At 46.9% G+C, this 19320-nt stretch overlaps 1 protein-coding gene across 3 annotated transcripts in view; it reads left to right on the top strand.

The window, feature by feature from the left end:
- Nck2 (NCK adaptor protein 2) overlaps positions 1–19320 on the top strand; it is a 125105-nt gene that overhangs the window by 68776 nt on the left and 37009 nt on the right. For all 3 annotated transcript variants that reach the window (XM_038343689.1, XM_038343691.1, XM_038343690.1), the window contains exon 2: positions 2723–2929. The gene's annotated coding sequence lies outside the window, so the exon portion shown is untranslated. The remainder of the gene's footprint in view (positions 1–2722; positions 2930–19320) is intronic.

A 19320-nucleotide genomic window follows, 5' to 3' on the forward strand; every position in this document is an offset into this window, starting at 1 on the left:
CGTTGCTTGTCTCGTGGAAAATGCTGTAAACATTTCTCACATTTGACTAAAGATGGGCCTCTGGCACCTTAGGATGGCTTCTTGGCAGTTTAATTGCCATCCCGGCTACCCCACCATCTCAAGTCATACCCTGAGCCCTCTTGCTTTTCCTTGCCTGGGGTACTGACAGGCACTGTGTTTGGACCTGTCCAGACATTAGACACCAAGGGTTTCCAGTTCATAGCTTTGCTTGAGGCCAGTGGTTATGGTGCACCCGGGTCTCTGCTCCTATTAGATGCATTTCTTTTCTACTCACCTTCAGAATGAGCAAGGTGTGCAAAGACCAGGTGAACTTCTGTCTGAAAAGCCAATAAAGGATGACCCTCAGTGTCCCTGCTATGATTTGGATCTTAAATGTCCCCCAAAGACCGTGAGTTAAAGGTTTCCTCTACAACTTATGGTACCTTTAGGAACTGGGGGAACCCTTAGGAGGTAGGGTCTAGAAAACTGGTTATCAGCCTGTGGGTTGTGCCCGGGGTGGGGAGTGGGGTAAATGTCAAACGACCCTTTCACAGGGCCACCAGAAAACACAAGTATTTGCTTTATGATTAATAATAACAGTAACAAAATTACAGTTATGGCCGGGCGGTGGTGGCGCACGCCTTTAATCCCAGCACTTGGGAGGCAGAGGCAGGCGGATCTCTGCGAGTTCGAGGCCAGCCTGGTCTACAAGAGCTAGTTCCAGGACAGGCTCTAAAACTACAGTGAAACCCTGTCTAGAAAAACCAAAAAAAAAAAAAAATTTACAGTTATGAAGTAGAAACAAAAATAATTTTATGGCCTGGGGTCACCACACATGAGAACTGTATTATAGGGTCGCAGCATTAGGAGGGCTAACAACCCTTGGTCTATAAGGGAGGTAGGTCCCCTTTCCTGAGTCCCGAAAGGGATATTGGGACCCAGGCCACCTCCTCTCTCTCACACTTTCTATCCCAGGTGAGGTGAGCAGTGTTGCTCTACCTTGTACCCTTACATCGTGTTCTGTCTTGCCACCAGCCCCGAAACAGCCTGCCACTGACTAAATCCTCTAAAACCCTGAGCCGTAATAAACCTTTCCTCCACCAGAGTCAGTCATTATCCTGGGTATTTTGTCATAGAAACAAAAAGCTGACCTACGTCGTCCCCAAGGGAGTTAACACCCTGTAAAACTGAGACATTCATGGGTGTCCTGGAAGGTTATTAGATCCAACCGCGGCACACATTGTCTTTAGAAAGCCTGGCTTCAGGCAAGCACCTCTTCTCAGTTAAAAATTTTAAAAATCCGTCCTTCTAGAATAACACCTGGAACTTAGAAATGCAGAGATGGTCGGCAGGGTCACAGCTAAGTCATATAGTAAGGTCGGTGGTGTCCGCCATAGGTTCGGAACTCACATCCAGATGCCAGCGCTTCATTTCATCTTATAGGAAACACTTGACAGAGAGAAAGGCACCTGGGATTTTCATTGTATTTGCTTATGGTTTTTCCTGATGGTGAATCACACTGTTAAAACCACCCAGTTCTTGAGATAGAACTAGAGAATGCAAAGAGAGGGATTCATTTTTAAATCTAAATTCATGAACTCGCCTTGTAACGCTTTATGATGGTTCTGCTTGAATTATCACTTCCTATTCGAGTAAAATAGAATTCAATTTTTCTGTGGGTTTTTCTTTTTTTTTTTTTTAACATTTTTGGGGCATTATCATCCTAGGGATGAATGAATAGATCTTCTCCAAGTGAACTGTCAAGACAGGTCCCCTCTGGGTTGGAAATGTGATTAAAAATGCCAGTGAATTCGCATGGGAATCTGCAGAGCACACCCAGAGTCCCCTTGAAAATGCTAGAGGAAACCAGAAGTGCTTACCCAAGTGTGTGCACCGTGAATGCTCGGCCAGCTCGACAGACAGGGGGGCGTGTGGCTGCTTTTATGGGGCCGCTTGCCTCTTAACTATCCTGTACCTTTGAGGTGCTGGTCACAGATTCCCTGGTATGCTCAGGGATGCTTTTAGCCTTTGCACTGGGATTCAGTTGGTGACACCTCAGTAAATGGCAATGTAAGAGATGCTCAGTTGTGGACAGAGCCCTGTGTGGTCCTCCTCCCTCTGCATCAGAAAGCCTTCCTTCTGTTTGGGGCAGCAGTGTTTGAGAGGTCTGGGTAGAGAAGAGGACGGGAGATGCTTGGGAGTCTCTCCCCATTGCCATTTCTTCACCTGCTGTTCCTGTGCTCCTGGGTGTGACGCAGGCCCCTGCAGAGGAGCTTGTGGAGGAGGGAAGGTGACAAAGGAGTCTTCATGCTTGGTGGATGTTTCTCGATGTGGAGAAGTTTTCCCCTGAGCCATCAATTACCAGGTGTTTTGGGATTTCTTTAAAATGAGTTTTAGTTTTAATTGTGTGTGTGTGTTTGCGCGCGCGTATGTTTCTGCATGTGAGAAGAGGTGTCTAAGAAGGCCAGAATAGGGTATTGGATCCTCTGGAAGCTGCAGGTATAAGCGGTTGTGAGCCTCCAGCATGGGTGCTGGGGACCAAACGCTGGTCCTCTTCCAGAGCATAAACACTCTTAGCTGCTGGGCTGTCTCTCCAGCCCTGTCCTGTCTCACCAGTGTCCCCGCCCCACCTTTCTGTTAGTTGAGCTCAAACAAGCAAGCGCACCTAAAATGTGCATTTTGTTTCTATACTTTCTAAGATAGCCTTTCTCTTTCTCTACAGAGCCCATAGGTTTTCCTCTCCTACGAGTACCACGCCGGCTCATACTTCCCTGCTGAGGTCCGAGCTGACTCAAGAGCTTAGAGGATCACTGCAGCTTTGTAACCTTCAACGTGTCCTCAGCAGGAAAACAAAACAAAACAAAACAAAACTCATCCTTTTGAAGAGTGCTACGTTTTGCCAGTCACCTCTTACAACTGTGTGCCAAAGGTAAGCCTGCAGATTTCTGCATAAAAGAGGCAAAAGAAGTTGGCTGGTTTCTTTTGGTTTTTTTTTTTTTTTTTTGCCTTGAGCACTTAATTTGCATATTTGGTTTTTAAAGTCTTTAAAGATTTTTCTATTTGATGTGTATGAGTGTTTTTGTATGTCTATGTACACTATGTGCACGCCCTAGGGCCTGTGAAAGTAAAAGTGGGGGTTCGATCCCCTGAAATTGGAGTTATGGATTTTGTAAGCCTCAGTGTGGGTGTGGGGAACTGAATCCAGGTCCTCTGCAAGAGTAGCAAGTGTTCTTAACCAACGAGGCATCTCTCCGGCCCCCTGCGTCGTAGTTATTAAACTAGTACTACAGCAGTAGGTGATAGCCCCAATTTGTTTAAATGCGCTCAATTTAAGCTCTGATGGGACACAGTTCAAAAGCTAGGTTGTCACCGTTCTGACCTAGAGCAGGTAGTTTCGAGTGTTTAGAAGTGTGCAGACCAGTTCACATATCCCTCCCATGCAATGATGTTCTGGAACATTCTCTGAATTGAGGTTGCCTGTATACCAGCTGGGGACTGGAAGCGTACAACAGGGAGGAGAGTTGTCTTCAGCCTGGTCAAGTTCAAGTCCAGCTTGGTGCCGAGAGGGTACGTTCACATCAGAAGAGATGCAGATAAACAATAGATTCCCAGGACTGCTTCACGAGTCTGTGTGAGCGGTGTGCTCCAGCTGTATCAGAAGGAAGTGCTGGCAGTAATTGACCTTGTGTGGCCAGGACCACAGTGATATCGGTGGACAGAGATGAGGCTGTGTGACAAATATATAAGGGGGAGGGGGGGAGGTCTGGGTGTGTGAGAGTGTGCTGGGATTGATATATTCTAGACAACCATTCTATACATGACCTGTACCCCCAGACCACAAAAATATCTTGGCCATGAGTAGTCATTTGAGGCCTTTGTAGTTCATCTGGTGTTCCCTCTGGCTGACAGAAATACCTCGTGAGCAGGTATATTGTCATCTGTAGAGGGTTGCCTCAGAATTGCAGGGCAAGCGCCCACCCATAATCCTTCTCTTCCCATGCAAATCTCATACTGTTTCTGTTATTTAGATTGTCTTGAGATAGTCTCAAACCCAGGATTTGGTCTGTGGAGTTTGGCATAATGATTTCTGTAAATGTACCTTTATTTGAGTTGGAGTTCTCTCTCATTTGGTCTGAAACGACCACTGAAAGACCTTGTTGTGACCGTGCTGTTTCTCCTTGATGCTCTTTAAAACATTTGTCTGGAAACGTGTTGATGGCCTAACTATGCCTGTTACAGTGTGTGGTATTTAGAATGCCGTAATGTTGATAATGCCATATTTCGTGACGGTGCCCTTAATGAAGTGCCCAGTGCTTTACCTTGACGTCTTTATGGTTTCCTGTGGAGGAAGTGGTTCACTGTCCCAGATGTGTTGGCTGTCTGAGGTGGCTTCAGAGTTAGGTGCTAGCCTGGAACCCAGAGCTGAGTGGAACCCCATTCCCATCCCTCCCATGGTTGTTATCACTTCACTGCCCACGGAGGGCGCTGTTGAGCTTTGGTTTCCCTCCCACCTTCACAGGGCCCTCCACTTCCCCTTGACTAGCCCATGGGGGTAGGGAGCATCCCCATCAGAGCAGATTTGCCCACAAACGAAATTTCTCAAACTCCAGTGGCTCACCGTCTTAGAAATAGTCACTGAGGTGGAGACTTATTGGATTCAAGTCGTTTGTAAATGTGGTCAGCTGTCAATCGTTTGTCCAATTTCATGGACACGTAACTTAGAAATTAGAGCTTTCCAGATCTGGTCACCAGAATGCATTAATGATTCATCAGGAACAGACTGGCACTGCTTATGAGGGAGTTTTTAATGATCAGTCCGTGACAGTGAGAGACTCAGAGTTTGTACTGAGCCAGGAGAGGACCCTACAGCCTCCTGGTTCTGAACCAGCCTGCACACTCAGCCAGTGCAGTATGCCCGCCAGCCAGTGATTTCAAGGGCTATGTTTATTTCATAAGGGATGAGATCTATACAGAAAGCATTTAATATTGGGGGTTTCGAGGTGGAGCGGTCGTGTATTAAATGCTGTGAGCATTGGCCACAGTCTAAGCCATTTAGCTATTATTGTTTTTGCAGCTGCCTTGCAGCAGCTGCAAAACCAGATAAAATACAGTTCCAGACACCTTCCGTGTGACCTGGCAGGCTAGGGCGAGAGCTTAGGCAGGACCGGCTAGACTACATGGGCTGTATTGCTGTGGGACAATACCTTATCAACTGTATCTTAATAAAATACAATTTTATTAAAATTGTTTAATAAAATTCTGATTGGCCAGTAGCCAGGCAGGAAGTAGAGGGAGGATGACAAGAACAACAGAATTCTGGGAAGAGGAAAGCTCATTCTGCAGTCGTGACCCAACTGCAGAGATAGCAAGATGTAACTGCCTCACCAAAAGAGGCACCAAGCTACGTGGCTAACACAGAAGACAAGAATTATGGGCTAATATATGTTATGAGTTAATAAGAAGCGTTAGCTAATAGGCCAATTAGTTTATAGCTAATGTAGACCTCTGTGTGATTCTTTGGGACTTAATGGCTGCAGGACAGGGCGGGACAGAAAACCTTGGTCAACACTGTACCCTGTGTCTATAACCAGTCCGTCAGGAGCAGAGAAGCACTCTCCTTTGGGAAGGCCCAGGAATGTTGCACTGGATCCATTTTGATGGAATGAAAGGACGAGCGGGTAGAGACTTAGTTGTCCTGCTTGGCACGGGCCAGGCTTGGTGGCCTGAGTGGGTATGAGTCCTAGAGACACTGGTGTGTGGGGCTAGAGATATACTTTCTGAAGTGCCAATAGGAAGGAAGCGCAATGATTGGAGAACATCCTCAGTGTGCCAGACTACAGTGCCGTCTAGGAAGAATGGTGACTGGAATGGTACTTCTTGGATGTGTTTCCTAGTTACTGGGTACCCGATATGTATATTGGTTGCTAGGCCTAAACTGGGCCTGGGCTGAGGGAGCAATTTGGGGAGAATGGGGTCTTTGAGCTCATTTCCAAGGCTGTGTTTTCCTGCCCCATGATCTTATCTCATTGAAGTAAAGGCACAAAATTTGGGGCACCTCTGGCCCGCCTGCTCTGGAGAATGGGGACCATGGAGATGGGATGCTCATGCCCCATCTTCGCACTCAGCTCGTTTTGTTTACAGACGATCACTCAGCATTTCACTTGAGAACTGAAATTCCCTGTTGTTGGAGGTGGCTTTCCCTTAGTGGGGTGGATGCCGCGAGACCTTTGTGTGCTATCCTGAGAGAAGAAATACCTTCCACTGGATTTCCCCGGCTTGTCAGTGGCGGCTAGGAATATCTTGGGATGTAGATACCAGCCATGCTTCTGTGTCCATCCCATTCCATCGTGCACAGATACTACAATGCAGGAGAAAATAACACACCGAGCCTGTCGGTCACCCTTGCATTCCTAAGATTACTATCCGGTGATAGATCATTAATGAAGGAAAGTTTCACGACTTACATTCACTTTATAGTTGATTTATCTAAAGGCAGATTTTCCTAAGGCTGACCATCTGTTTTGTATTATTGCAACAGAATTCTCAAGGCTGGGGGGATATCTGTGAAGAAAAGAAGCTTGTTTAGCTCACAGTTGTGGTGCTTCAACTGTGAGGGCCTTCTTGCGGGCAGAATCTCCAGGCTGTGCATGACGTCACATGCACATGCAAGAGACAGTTTGTCCTTTCTCTCTCCGTTCTCATTAAAGGCCACCAACACTCATTCATGCATGGATCTGCATCTTGATGCTTCTGTCTAATTCCAGTCATTCCTCTAAGTGTCATAGATTAAGTTGCAGTCTCTTAAGTACTTCCTTCTTATATCTCGTGGGGATTTTAGCACATGAACCCTGGAGGAGCCTCAGCCACATCCAAATCATAACAATGTACGTAGAGAACATCTTGGATTGGTCTGTTCCTTATTTTTAGTGTGGCCCTGCATTTGTTGTTTTGGCGGTTGCTACAGTGACTTACTTAGAAAGGCTCTTTGTCGATGTAGCTGCCTGAAGCATGCTTAGGGCTTTAAGACTCCAGCTGCTGCCGCAGGTGCACAGCTGGAAGTGTCTGTGTGGCTGGAAGTGACTTGTTGAGTTTCTGCAGAAGCAGAGGAGCCTGTGATAGATAGTCCTGGCCACAGTCTCTGCAGCTTGGACCAGTTTCTTCCTGTCCAAGGTGGTTTGCAGGGCCCAAAGAGGACCATAGCCTTTGATCCTGCAGGTTTATAGGGGCAGATCTGTAATAATTGATTAAATAATTGCTCAGCAGGCATTTACAGCTGCGTGGAAAAAAAAAAAAAAAAAAAAGCCCTACAGCATTGCCTCCACCATGGTTACCGTAAGGGAATGGTTGCAGAACTTTGGTCGGGTCGGCAAGAGGGTTGCCCTTTCTGCTGCATCTCTGTCCTCTACTGCAGATAGATCACCTCATGTGCTAGGTGAATAGGTAAGGTAAGCATGTGAACCAAAGCCTGCTTCTGGCCTTCTTCCCCTCTTCACATTTCTGTTAACATTCCCGACAAGTCCTGGAGATGACAGTGCTGACCTTGAACCTGGACTCCCAGCTTTGCACCGTGGTCAGATGGTCAGAGCTTAGTGCTTGTAGGTATCTCAGGAGGCTGGTGTGTCCTGCCCTGTGCCAAAGCCTTTCATTTTTACATCAGCTTCCTTTGATTTGATTTTTTTTTTATTCCTGTCGCCATATGAAAATCTCCAGCTAGTAAATAGGATTTAAAGAATCCTTTTCAGAAACATGTGAAGGAAAAGAAGGGACAGTGAGAAGTGGGGGAGGCAGGGACCCCAGTGGCAGTTTTTGATCTGGGCCAAGGTAATTTTGCAAGCTGCTTAACCCACAGGCTTTGGTGCTCGGGGTCCTCTTAGCCCACTGATTCCGACTTAGTCACACCTGCCGTGACAGGAATTATCCACAGAGACGACAGTGCCTGGTGCTCAGTAGCCACTTCCTGTGTGTTAGCATCGACTCTGGTCCCTTCTGCAGGGCAGAACTTTTTGTGTTGCTTCTTAACCTTTCTGTGTGTGATCAGTAAAATGATCATTTTTCTCATGGTCGGAGTAGTGATAAGACAAGCTTCCCCAGCCGTCTGTCTTCACTGATGCCCCGAACCAGAGAAACAAAAGTTTGAAAAATCAATCTATATCCACCTTCCTTTTTTCCTGACAGATTGATAGCTATCGAGTAACTAATATTCTGGTTTTTGTTCTAAATGAAAAATATTCCCCTCTTATCCGAGACTTCATTTTCTACAGTTTGTTATCTTTGTCAGCCGTTTCCAGAAAAAAAAAAATTGAGTATAAAATTCTAGAAATAATAATCCACTCAGTTTTCGACTTTATGCCCTCTGAGTGGTGCAATGAGTTCTTGCTGGGCTCCAACCAGGATAGAATCATCCTTTTGTTCAATGTGTCCACGCGGTGTACCTTCCCTCCGTAGCCATTTCTGCATGAGACCAGCTGTGCATTAACAGGCTTGTGTATAGGGCTGGGAACTCGCCGTCCATGCTTTCAGGCCATGCACGTAGAGGCCATGCACGTAGAGGACTGTAGGGAGGCAGCAGCCGCTCCGCTGCAAATGGTAGTGTTGCTGCTGCTGAGATTCTGAACTCAGGAAGAATAGACAGGTTTGTGGAAAACAAAAGGTCACGCGTGTCAGGGCGGAAGTAAACACACTCCTGTTGTGTGTGTCAGGGCAGGCGATACAGGCTTTTTAGCAATGGGCCGTTGACTAGGTAACTAAAAAATGAATTGCTTTGCCAGTGTGAGGAGAGCAGATGGGATTCCCCCACATGCACTCACCCCAAGAGTACACTCTAGGAGTGAGAGGCACCTGGTGGTCCTTGTAGCCTTGGCAGTGTGGGGTTCCTAAGTACACGCACCTGCCCATGCCTCTGGTGGATCTTTCTACAGGAGACCAGGGAGCCTGAATTTTTAGCTTTTTGCTGTCAGGATTAATTTTCCTTTTGATTCTTTTATTTTTTTTCTAAACCACTGCTAATGTTTGTGGGCTCTGAGATTTAAAAATGGCTATGAAAACATGAATAAATCAGACTATTGGAGATCGCAGTTTTAAGGGGAATGACTTGGTGTGCTGTGTGGATACTTGAGCCAAATATGAAAAGATCTTTTGGATAGAAACGAAGGGAGACCCTAGTATTTGCTTTGGTGGAAGGGTGGCCGTGCCCTCTGCCAGGTCTGTGACCCTGGAGGCCAGCTTCAGCTCCCGGGGTAGTGACATGCCCCCTCCAGGACTTTTGGTCACCTCTAACATAGCACTGTCCTTTGGTAAGCCTTGAGTGTGATTTCAGCTGTAGGAAGTAAAGGCGATTCTTTGAAAGGCTGTGGCCGTGTGCAGTCACAGGCCTCTGTAACCTTGTCTGAAGGCCTGTGCAGGCAGCAGGATGCACAAGCCACAGTTAGGAGGGACCTTCAACCTCTGCGGACTTCAAGCCAGAGGGGATATAGCAGTGACATTCCTCCTAAGTATCTAGGCAGTTTGACTCTTCCATGGACAGAGGTGGAGGGAGTCTACAGACTCGGCATTCCATTTTCCTAATAGCTTGTCTCTTCCAGCCTTCGGTCCGGGTTCTGTTTGCAGTCACTCTCTCTGTGGTTGGTGTGTAAGCAGCAGAAGTTACCCTTACCCCCACTGATCACACAGAGGGACACTTAAGTCCACAGTCAGTGCTGACTTTTCATGTGCAGTAATCCCACCTCGCCCCCAGCAGAGGGGACATGTTCTAAGACCTCTAAGGACACCTGGATAGAATTGAACCTCATAAATCCAGATCCCACCCTGTGAAAACAAGGTTTTTCATAAATACCAGTTGGGACCCTTTTGTAGGTCACCCCAGAACACTGGGGATGAGAAATGATGCTAACCTTACTGGGGGCAGTGTATATACACCTGGTGGTAGTTAGAATAAGAATGACCCCCATAGACTCATACATTTGAAGTTATGGTACTCTTTGAGAAGGAGCAGGAAGTGTGGCCTTGTTGGAGGAAGTGTGTCAGTGGGGGTGGGCCTTGGGCTCTCCCCATCCCTCTGCTTGTAGCTCCCCACCATGATGCTAGTGGACTAACCCTCTAAAACCGAAAGCAAGCCCCCAATTAAATGCTTCCCTTTTTTAAAGAATTACCTTGGTCGTTTGTTTCTTCACAGCAATCGAATAGTGACTAAGACACATTCCAGGCTTTGTCATTTCCCTAGCCAGACCCTGCTGCCTTCAAAATTGCAATCCCTATGTCACTGTGTCCTGGTGATGAGAATTGGAACACTCGGTTCTGTGAGAGCCTGCTGGAGCTTTGGGGAACACAAGGCTCTTTAGCAGGCCAATTGTTTCCTGTCTCCTCGAGTGGTTTGCTTAACAGCATGGATATTGCTTGTGAGGAAGTGTTATTTTGACTGTGTCAGGAATAACAGCTTAACAATGCTTATATAGAATACCTTATCAATCAGTTGTTTTCTCTGCCAAAAATAAATAAATAAAACTAAGAACCATCGTGTACCCGCATCAGAACTAAGTTTCAGCATGATAAAGGGGCTGGGACCCCCCCCCCCCCACACACACACACACACACTCACAGTCACTTATGTCTGAGCTGCTTCTCAGTGGTTTCCACAGGACCACTGTCTGTCACAGCAAGTCCTGGGCACTGTTTGTTCCACTGAGGGCATTCTTAGCACATGATAGAGTCATTGTATATGGATATATGAATACAAGTTTATGCGTGTAAGTCGCGTATTGGAAGGATGGTTTAAATGTTCATTAAAATAAAGCGAAGGAGAGATTATAGTAGTGTTTTCTAGGAAATGTCCCCAGAGGCTTGTGTGTTAGAGACTCTGTCCCTAGCTACTGAAAATATTGGGGTGTCAGAAACTCTTGAAGGAGGGGTCTGGTTGAGATCACTAGAGGCGGACATGGCCTGTCTTCTGCTGCCTGGCCATGTGATTAGGAGTCTCTCCCCTGTTCCATATTCTGGCTGTTTTGAAACTACCTTGCACAGGCCCGTCGTGGTCAAGCAAGCAAACCACAGAGAGGTGCCATGAGCATGTATGGGGGAGGAGTCTGTGGATGGAACAGTTCTATGTCTTGATGGCTACAGGAACCCACACACCGTGAGCTGACAACTGCTTACACGGGGCCACCATTATTGTCTTAGCTAGGTAATGTGTAAGTTTTGGAAGAAATGGTTGCTGGGTACAATTCTGCACAGTCCTGGGGATCTGTACTTCCTCCAGAATGGAAGTTTAAGCAGTTGTTTTAAAAGTTGGGGCTGAGGAGGGGAAGGCCATCTTTTCCTCCCTGTTTCAGGAGCCTGTTGGTTGGAGTCTGAGAATTTCCAGTTTATGTTTCTGTGAATGAGTGACTCGCAGAAGGGAGGAGCAGAGCAGGGGTGGGGATGGAACTCATACCATGACTGCGGCCGCGCTCTTGTTCCTGCCTTGAGCCCTCGCCGTGCCGTGCTCGTGGTTATAATCTACAATAGTTTAGAGTGAACTAATGTTGCTCAAGTAAATTAAAGGGAGGCCATTTAATTTTTGTACTGACTACAAGAATACCACAATTCAAACTCCAATCAGCACGCGTGTGCGTGCACACACACATACACACACACACACACACACCACGAAATGAATGCAGTGTTTACTATGTTTTGACTGCCAAGTCTAACAAGCAAGGCTATAAACAATGGCTTTGCAAACAAGGATTTGTAAATTACGTCAGTTATCGCAAATGAGGTACCTCCTTTCATAGCTCTACCGCTCTGGGTCAGGAGACACAGGCTGTGGTCTCATCTGTTCTTTTATTGGCTGTCGCATCTTGAGCAGTCTTGAGCAGCTCACTGGCTCGTACACCTCCAGTCTCCATGCCTGTTGAGTAGTAGGCCTGACGCCCCCAGAGGGGCTGCCTGGAGATGAACTCGACGCATTGTGAGCACCTAGTGAGCTTGAGCTAGAATGTGTTCTGTGGAGAGCAGCAATAACTCGCTGCTCTTCTTGGCTGCACCCTTGGGAAAGTCACGGTCAGTGAAATGTCATTTTGATAGAAACCTAGCTGAGCGTGACTTCACATACTCTGTCTCTCTGAGGCTTGGATTTTTCCAAACATGAGTATTATTTAACCAGATGCCTGAATGAGCTGGTGACTTACCTAGAGACCTTGGCCCTTATCAAGAGTCAAGTGGTGCTGAAGTTCAGAGTGGATGCTCACGCCCATCAGACCGGCGTCCAAGAAGCTTCGGGGAATGCTGACTGACAGAGGAACACTAGCCCTGTTACATGACTACCATACACTAGTAAGCCTGTTAAATTGCTGCTAGCTGAATGCTCAACCTCGCTTGGGTTTTTAACAGACATCCGTGTTCCGTCCAGGAGTTCGTCCTGCACACCACCTTGTGGTTAACTGGACCCGTTAGATACCTCTTGGGTGTTGTGCCTCATACCTGTGTTAATGATCCCTGTGGTTGTAAGAGGTTCGGGATTGTGTAGAAGGCCGTTTTGCTGCATCATGCCACGTTTTTCCTTCTTATGGTTGTATGGATCCGGATGAGCTCCCTACACAGTCAGGACGCCTCGCTGTTGGCATTGACCTTGGGCACCTGTCACGTGTCTCCTCTGTAGTGATGCCTTTCTGCTTGATACACTGCTCTGTGGGAGCGGGGCTAGATGCACAGGGACGCTCCCAGCATCCAGGTGGGGGATCCACCTACCTCAGTTATTCCCCATCCTTCGGCAATCCTTCGGCCCGTAGGATTTCCCCCATCTATTTATTTACTAGTCGTTTGTGTCCGTGCTATTAAAAATTGATTCCAGCCTCTGTATACACGAGGCCAAACCACACTGTCTACTTTGCTTGTGGCAGTGCATTCTAAAAGGGAGCTATGGACTCTCTAGTCCTGAGACTTTCGCCACCTCTGTATTCTGAGCCACCTGTACGCCAGCAGGAAGATGACGGCCTCATTTGTTTACACTGCTGTAGGATACTGAGCTGTGTGACGCCACTGCCCATCTGTCCCTTTGGCTGCTGATTGGGCTGGTCCTTGTCTTTTCAGCATCCTCATAACTGCGGCTGTGAGCATCATTGTACACATCCCTAGGCCCTCAGCACACTGAAGGTGTCTTCGCAGACTGTCAGTGGGCGTGCGACCTCGTATGCTCGGTAGGATCATTGTGACTCGCTTTCTAGCCGAGCGTGTGGACTCGGTTTGACACCCCCCCCCCCCCCCCCCCCCCCCGGGCAGCCTTTTCTGGTTTCCCCAGCTAGTGTTAAAGTGGGCTCTCACTGTGGTCGCAGGCAATGAATGAGTTTGTGTGCTGTTTTATATGTACGTTCGCCATCTGTGCTGTCTGTCTGCAGTGACTTTGTGTTGCCTGCTTTTTCTCTTGGTCTTCTCCAATGCGTTGTGGGGCTTTTCATAACTCTCGACGCCGGCCGTTCATCATTATAGACATTGCTTCCTAGCGGCCATTTGTAAACAAGCACACTCCATCTTTTGATCTCTAAATCCAAAATTCCTACATGCAAATAACCCATGGCCCTACCAGGTGTGCTCAGCTTGTGGCCTGCTGATGGCTTTGCCCTAGGACTCTTGTGGGTGTAGCCCAACATTGAGAGGCCCGAGAGGTGGCTCAGCAGTCAAGAAGGCCTGCTGCTCTTCAGAGGACTGCAGTTTGGTTTCCAGCTCCCACGTGACTTAAAGCCACTTACACATAAATACATTTATAAACAATATTAAAAATTTTTTTGAGAATCTTTGCAATTTTTTGCAAACTTGATTGGACCATTCCAGAGTGTGAGCTTCTTGGATGACAGCATTGTATTGTGCTATCAGAAGGTTGGATGCTGGACCCTCTGCTGAGTTACAGTAATCTCCAGTCTTTACCTGAATTGACAGCGGATAACCACTCTGTAAAAGGCAGTACTTTCGTGTCAGAAGATCGTGTCAGAAGATCGTGTGGGCTGATAGGTCTCTGACTACTTTTCCTGTTGTTTCCTCGTTCCACAGCCCTTCCGTAAACCATAGAGTTGGTAAGGGTCACAGCAAGTGTTTATTTTAAATGCTAGAGTTTTATTAAAAGTATGTGTATTATTTTTGTACCAGGAAGATACTGAGTTTCATTCAGGCTTTGCCTTGGGCATAACATGTGCTTTATTTATCTTTAACCTTTTTTTTTCTTCTTTCTAAATCTATACCATGATAATCGCTTGCTGAAGAACCTGTGAGTTGTAGGAGGGATAGAAATGGGGTTAGGGAACTGTATAAGGCCTGGAGAGTTGAAGCAGAGCTGCAGGGCTTTGCCTTGGAGGGATTGAAAAGTGATTAACTTCAAGGCACAGTTTCAAGGCCAGCCTGTGTGCTGGGGTTTGTTGGGTGGCTGGGAAGAGAGAGGAGTAGGGGATGGGAGGAGTCTCAGATCTTTGGTCTGACACCAGGTGAATGGTTACACAGCATTTCATTTACTGGGATGGCAATCCCTGGGCAAACAACTCTGGAGTTTTTGTTGCTTGTTGCATTGATTTTTCTTTTGTTTGAGTGGGAGAATCTGAATGATTGTAGACATCCCAGGTTTAAAGCAAAAATTGGACATCCGCATGGAGATGTTCTCTAGGTAGCTGAAGGGAGAAGTCTGGCAGTGGGGAGGGGGGAAGCAAGGGGGAAGGGCGGAGTTGGAAAACAGCTTGTAGGTAGTATAAAATTAAGGTTGTGGATGGAGGAGAGGTTGCCAGTAGGGTAGAAACACAAGAGACTAAGAGGAAAAAATAGCAAGCAAACAAGCCTGCAGGGCAGGGCAGTGTAAGAGGAGGGTTTGCAGAAGGGCTGGCCATAACTGCTGCTGTGCTGAAGATCCACTGGATGGGGCAGCGTAACATGGAAGGGATAAAAGCCTTTGGTAGCTTGGTTATAGTTCTTTGTGAAATATGTCGTGGTAGATACTCTGGGTAACTGGAAATCCCCTAGACATAGGCTTGTTGTTGGTATTAGCCACAGTGGGAACACTGGGAGAAGGGAGCTGAAGGAGTCCTAAGACTTGTTGGTACCTACTGAACAAGCCTGAGAACCTGATTTCAGAACCTAGCACCCATGCAGATGCTGGCTTTGGTGATGCACATGTAGTCTCCCTGGAGACTTAACAGATGCCAGGAGCTCACTAACCGACCGGTCATTGAGCTCCTGGTTTAATGAAAGACGGTGTTTCAGACAATTAGCTAGAGAGTAATTGAGAAAAACAACCTGTGTTGACTCCTAGCTCCCACAAACCATACGTGGGAGAGTTAACCTACACATACATGAGTGTACGTACACATCCATGCAAGGACCACACACAGGAAGCTGAGAAGGAAAAAGAAAAGAAGTGGCAGTTGAGAGGCATCAATCACCTTCCCTCGAAAGCCACCTGCTCTGATGGCTTTCAGACCAGGCTGGCTCACAAACCCTGCTGGAGAGAAGTATCTTAGAAGGGATCACACTGGTGTCTGTGACGGAAACTATGAAAGACAGGGACCTCATAGGCCATCATCCAACAAAGCCAGAAAACAAACCACAGAAAGAGCCTCTCTGCAATATCCCACCGAGGCAAGCTGGCTTCTTCCGCCCTGTACCATCCAGCTTGAGCCTCCCCGTCAGGAGACTTTGCCTCTCTCTAATAAAATATTAAAAACACAAATCCTGTCCCAAGTCATCCTCAGGAGATCAGGGCCTAGTGTTTCTTCCTAAGTAATTCTGCCTACTCATTTATCAAAAGAAAATTGAATTCAGCTCTTGCTTATGAGCATCCATCTCCCCCGTGGGATTTATTCTTTAGAGCGACAGCAAGATTCGACTTCCAAGTTTCACTAGCAGGCAGTGAGAATAGTACAGAGCAGACTCTCTGGTGGATTTGAACCCAGGGTCCTCTGCTCTCTGACTTGTAGACTTGGGTGAATTACTGAATACCCCCCCCCAGCCCCTTTTCATTACTTCTGAATGCATCTGTAGTTAACATTTATTTCAAAGGGTCCTCGCGAACATTTGCTGCCCTCATCTGTGTGAAGCACTGTGCCGGGGGTCTCAGTTGACTGTCACCATGCACGCCTTGACCATGCAGTGCAGGTGGTGCCAGGTACTCATGTCCCTGCGGCTGTACATGGAAATGTCTATTGTGAATGTTCTCTTTTATGCGTGGTGTACTTTTCTGTTTGAGGGAGGTGGTAAGACCTTGACTATTGTCACGGCATAATTAGCTGAGTAAGAGTTGGAACGGCCACTAGATCCCATATTGTGTTCGAGGTAGGATTGAAGTGTATTAGCTGTAATTAGTGACCCTGCTGCAGAAAGCCACCAACTGGCCTTTCTGTTCCCCGACAGGAGACCACAGGCCCTGCCAAGTGCTGTCAGATGAGTTGGCATTTGGCAAATCCATCTACACACAACTTTGGGAGGTTAATCAAGAGTTGTAGTTGCCTCTAAGCCCCATGCATGAGTCAGTCACTTTAATGCAAATGGACTTTTTTCACAGACCGTGCACTGAGGACCAGGAACACTGCAGTGAATGGGGGAGAACAAAGGAAGCTCCCCTTTCCAAAGCAAAGACTCCCCACTGAGATTGGCTTCCTGTTGCTGTGGGAGCGCATGACCACAGTGCAGATGCCCTAAAACAGCCTCTCCTTAGAATCCCAATACAAGCTTCCTTGGGTGAAACCAGGATGTCATCAAGGGCTACCCTCCTGGACGCTCTAGAACTGTCTTTTCCAGTGTCTGGGGACGGCTTCATCTCTTGGCTGCTGCACAGCGTCTTTAAATCTCTCTCTGACTTTCCTGCTCTTAGTGAGGATGGTTGTGGCTGTCTAGACCATCTCTCCATCTCAGAGGGAGCAGACAGAGTTAGTGACCTTGCCTCCTGTAGGCCGTGCAATTCAACAGATCCAGAGTTGCACGTGTTAGGAGGCTTACCACGTCTTCCGAAGCCTGCATTGAGGAGTTTTCAGGAGCTGATCAGGTGCAGTCCGCTGCAACCCAGGCATGAGAGATTACACAAAATAAGGAGTTCCAGAGGCCCTCCGTGAAGTTGTTATATGATTTGAATAATTCAGACTATGTAGAAAATTGGCATTGGGATGACATCTGTCTCCATTTGGTCTTACCCTCCACCCTACCCTCTCTCTAAGTCATTGACTCACTCCCAGGCACACATATTAGGGTTGTCTGTGTATACATGCACACAAATGCGTTTCCCCAAAGTTTCAAGTCATATCCTGCCAATAAAGTGTTAGACTTGTTTTGCCCTCCTGCCCATCTATGTGCATGTTCTGGTTTTTGTTTGTGAAATCCTTATGTCTTCAATTTCACATTTAGATTGGCAGTCCCCAGGGGTTATATTAATCTTATTAAGATCTTTATTAATCATTAAAACAAACTAAATATATGTTATTATTCTTTTTAAATAATGTTTTTCTACTCTGAGATTTTCATATAACATATTTGGATCGTAGTCACACACACTCCAGCCATCCTCTCCATCCTCCCATCCTTTCTCACCCAACTTTAAGGTTTCCTCCTCCTCTTTCTCCTCTTTCTTCTTTTCCTTCTTCTTCCTTCTTTCCCTCCTCCCCTTTACCCATGGATTCCAGTTTGTGTTGCCCAACAAATTTGTGCTATCATCCTAAGTGGAGATATTGGCTCTGTAGCCACACAAAGCATTCCATCTCTGATGCTCACTCCCCTAAAAGATGCTGCCCAGAATGGTGGCTATTCTGTGGGTTAAATGAAGGATTTACCTCCCATAGCAGGGCTCCTCAAACTCTTCCATTTACAGCCCCACGCCACTGGAGAGCAAGTTTGCATGCAAACGGCCTTCTTTATTTTTCACAGGAAGCATTAAACCTCTACTTCATATGTAGTTCCACAGGACGAGGATCATCTTCAACATTCTTCCAAGTAGAATGATAGTTTTATTGTATAATCATCAATGCTGAGACCACTGCTCCACATACCTCGTACAGAATAGCAGAAGTGTGTCGTAGCGCCAAGTCTGAAATGGCCGGAGAGTTTATTGTGATTACCAAGCCTGAGTTCATTGCCAGTGTTTCATGACGCTCAAGTTAGTGACTCCGCGTTTTCAAAACTAAGCATTCTAACACGATATAACCCTACGACCCAAAGTATACTAATTTGGAACTTCCATGCAGAGAGGGCTGACAGCAGGAAGGTTCCCCCTCCCCATAATTAAACCATTCTGTTTCTCTAAAAAGATTCTGTACGGACAGGACAAATATCTCAGTTTGGTGGAGCTGAGGCGTCTGGGCAGCCTTGACTGGGTTTGTGTGGCGCGTTGCTCCATGCGCAGAGCCCAGGCTGCAGGGAGTTTGGGTGGACCACCTCAGGCTAGTCCCTGCTGGATTCTGAATTACTTTTTGGTTGCACATTCAGAAACCTTTTATTGTTGCCAAATGTGTCATGAAGGGTTTCTGCAGCCCTCCTAGGTTCCCAACTGATGGCTTAAAGAGCCCGAGTCCTAGGTGGAACACTCTGACTTTCTTGTTTCCATGCTCAGAGATTTGACCCAAGGAGTCTCCCTGAGACAGTTCGTGCCTCAGTTTTCTGTGTCTTGCTTCCATTTGAAAGCCTGTGAACATCACTTGAGATTTATGCAGGGGTGAGGTGGAGGTGCAGGTGGAGAGGGGGAGGGTGTCTTGGTACCTGGCCCTTTTCTGGAGGCTCAGATACAGTTGCCAGAAGAAGGGCTTAGGAAGCAACCACCTCCCACAAGGGAGAAAAAGATTTATTTGGCTTCCTCTTCAGAGGAGCATGGTCTATCGTGACAGGAAAGCTAAGGCAGCAGCTTGGTTTGTGGCCTGACCTAGAAAGAGGGAGGACAGTACTGGAGCCTGGCTGCCTTTCTCCTCCTTCTCATTGTGATCAGTCCAGGAGGCCAGCCCATGGATTGTGGGCACCCTTTTCAAGGTAGATCTTCCCTCCACTAAGCCTCTTTGGAAAAACAGGAATATCCCCAACTCCCTGTGCTTCATTAACGCCCTGAAGGATTTTTAGTCCAGTCATGTTGACAGTTCAATCACAAGTTTATCCCTTATCAACTTGACACCCAAACAGCACTTAAACTGTAATATTTTACTCCTCCCCCCCAGCTCTGCCCCCCTAGTCTCATGGCTATGTCTTAATGCAAAATGCCTTCATTCCAGCTTTGATGTCTTCATGGTCCTAGTTCAACGCCGTTCAAAGACCCAAAGTTTCTTCTAAGACCCAAGACAAATCTTAGGCATGAACTCCTATAAGATAAAAGAATAAAGGGCTGGAGAGATGGCTCAGTGG

The sequence above is a fragment of the Arvicola amphibius genome, chromosome 9 (assembly GCF_903992535.2).
Source record: "Arvicola amphibius chromosome 9, mArvAmp1.2, whole genome shotgun sequence".
Lineage (NCBI taxonomy): Eukaryota > Metazoa > Chordata > Mammalia > Rodentia > Cricetidae > Arvicola > Arvicola amphibius.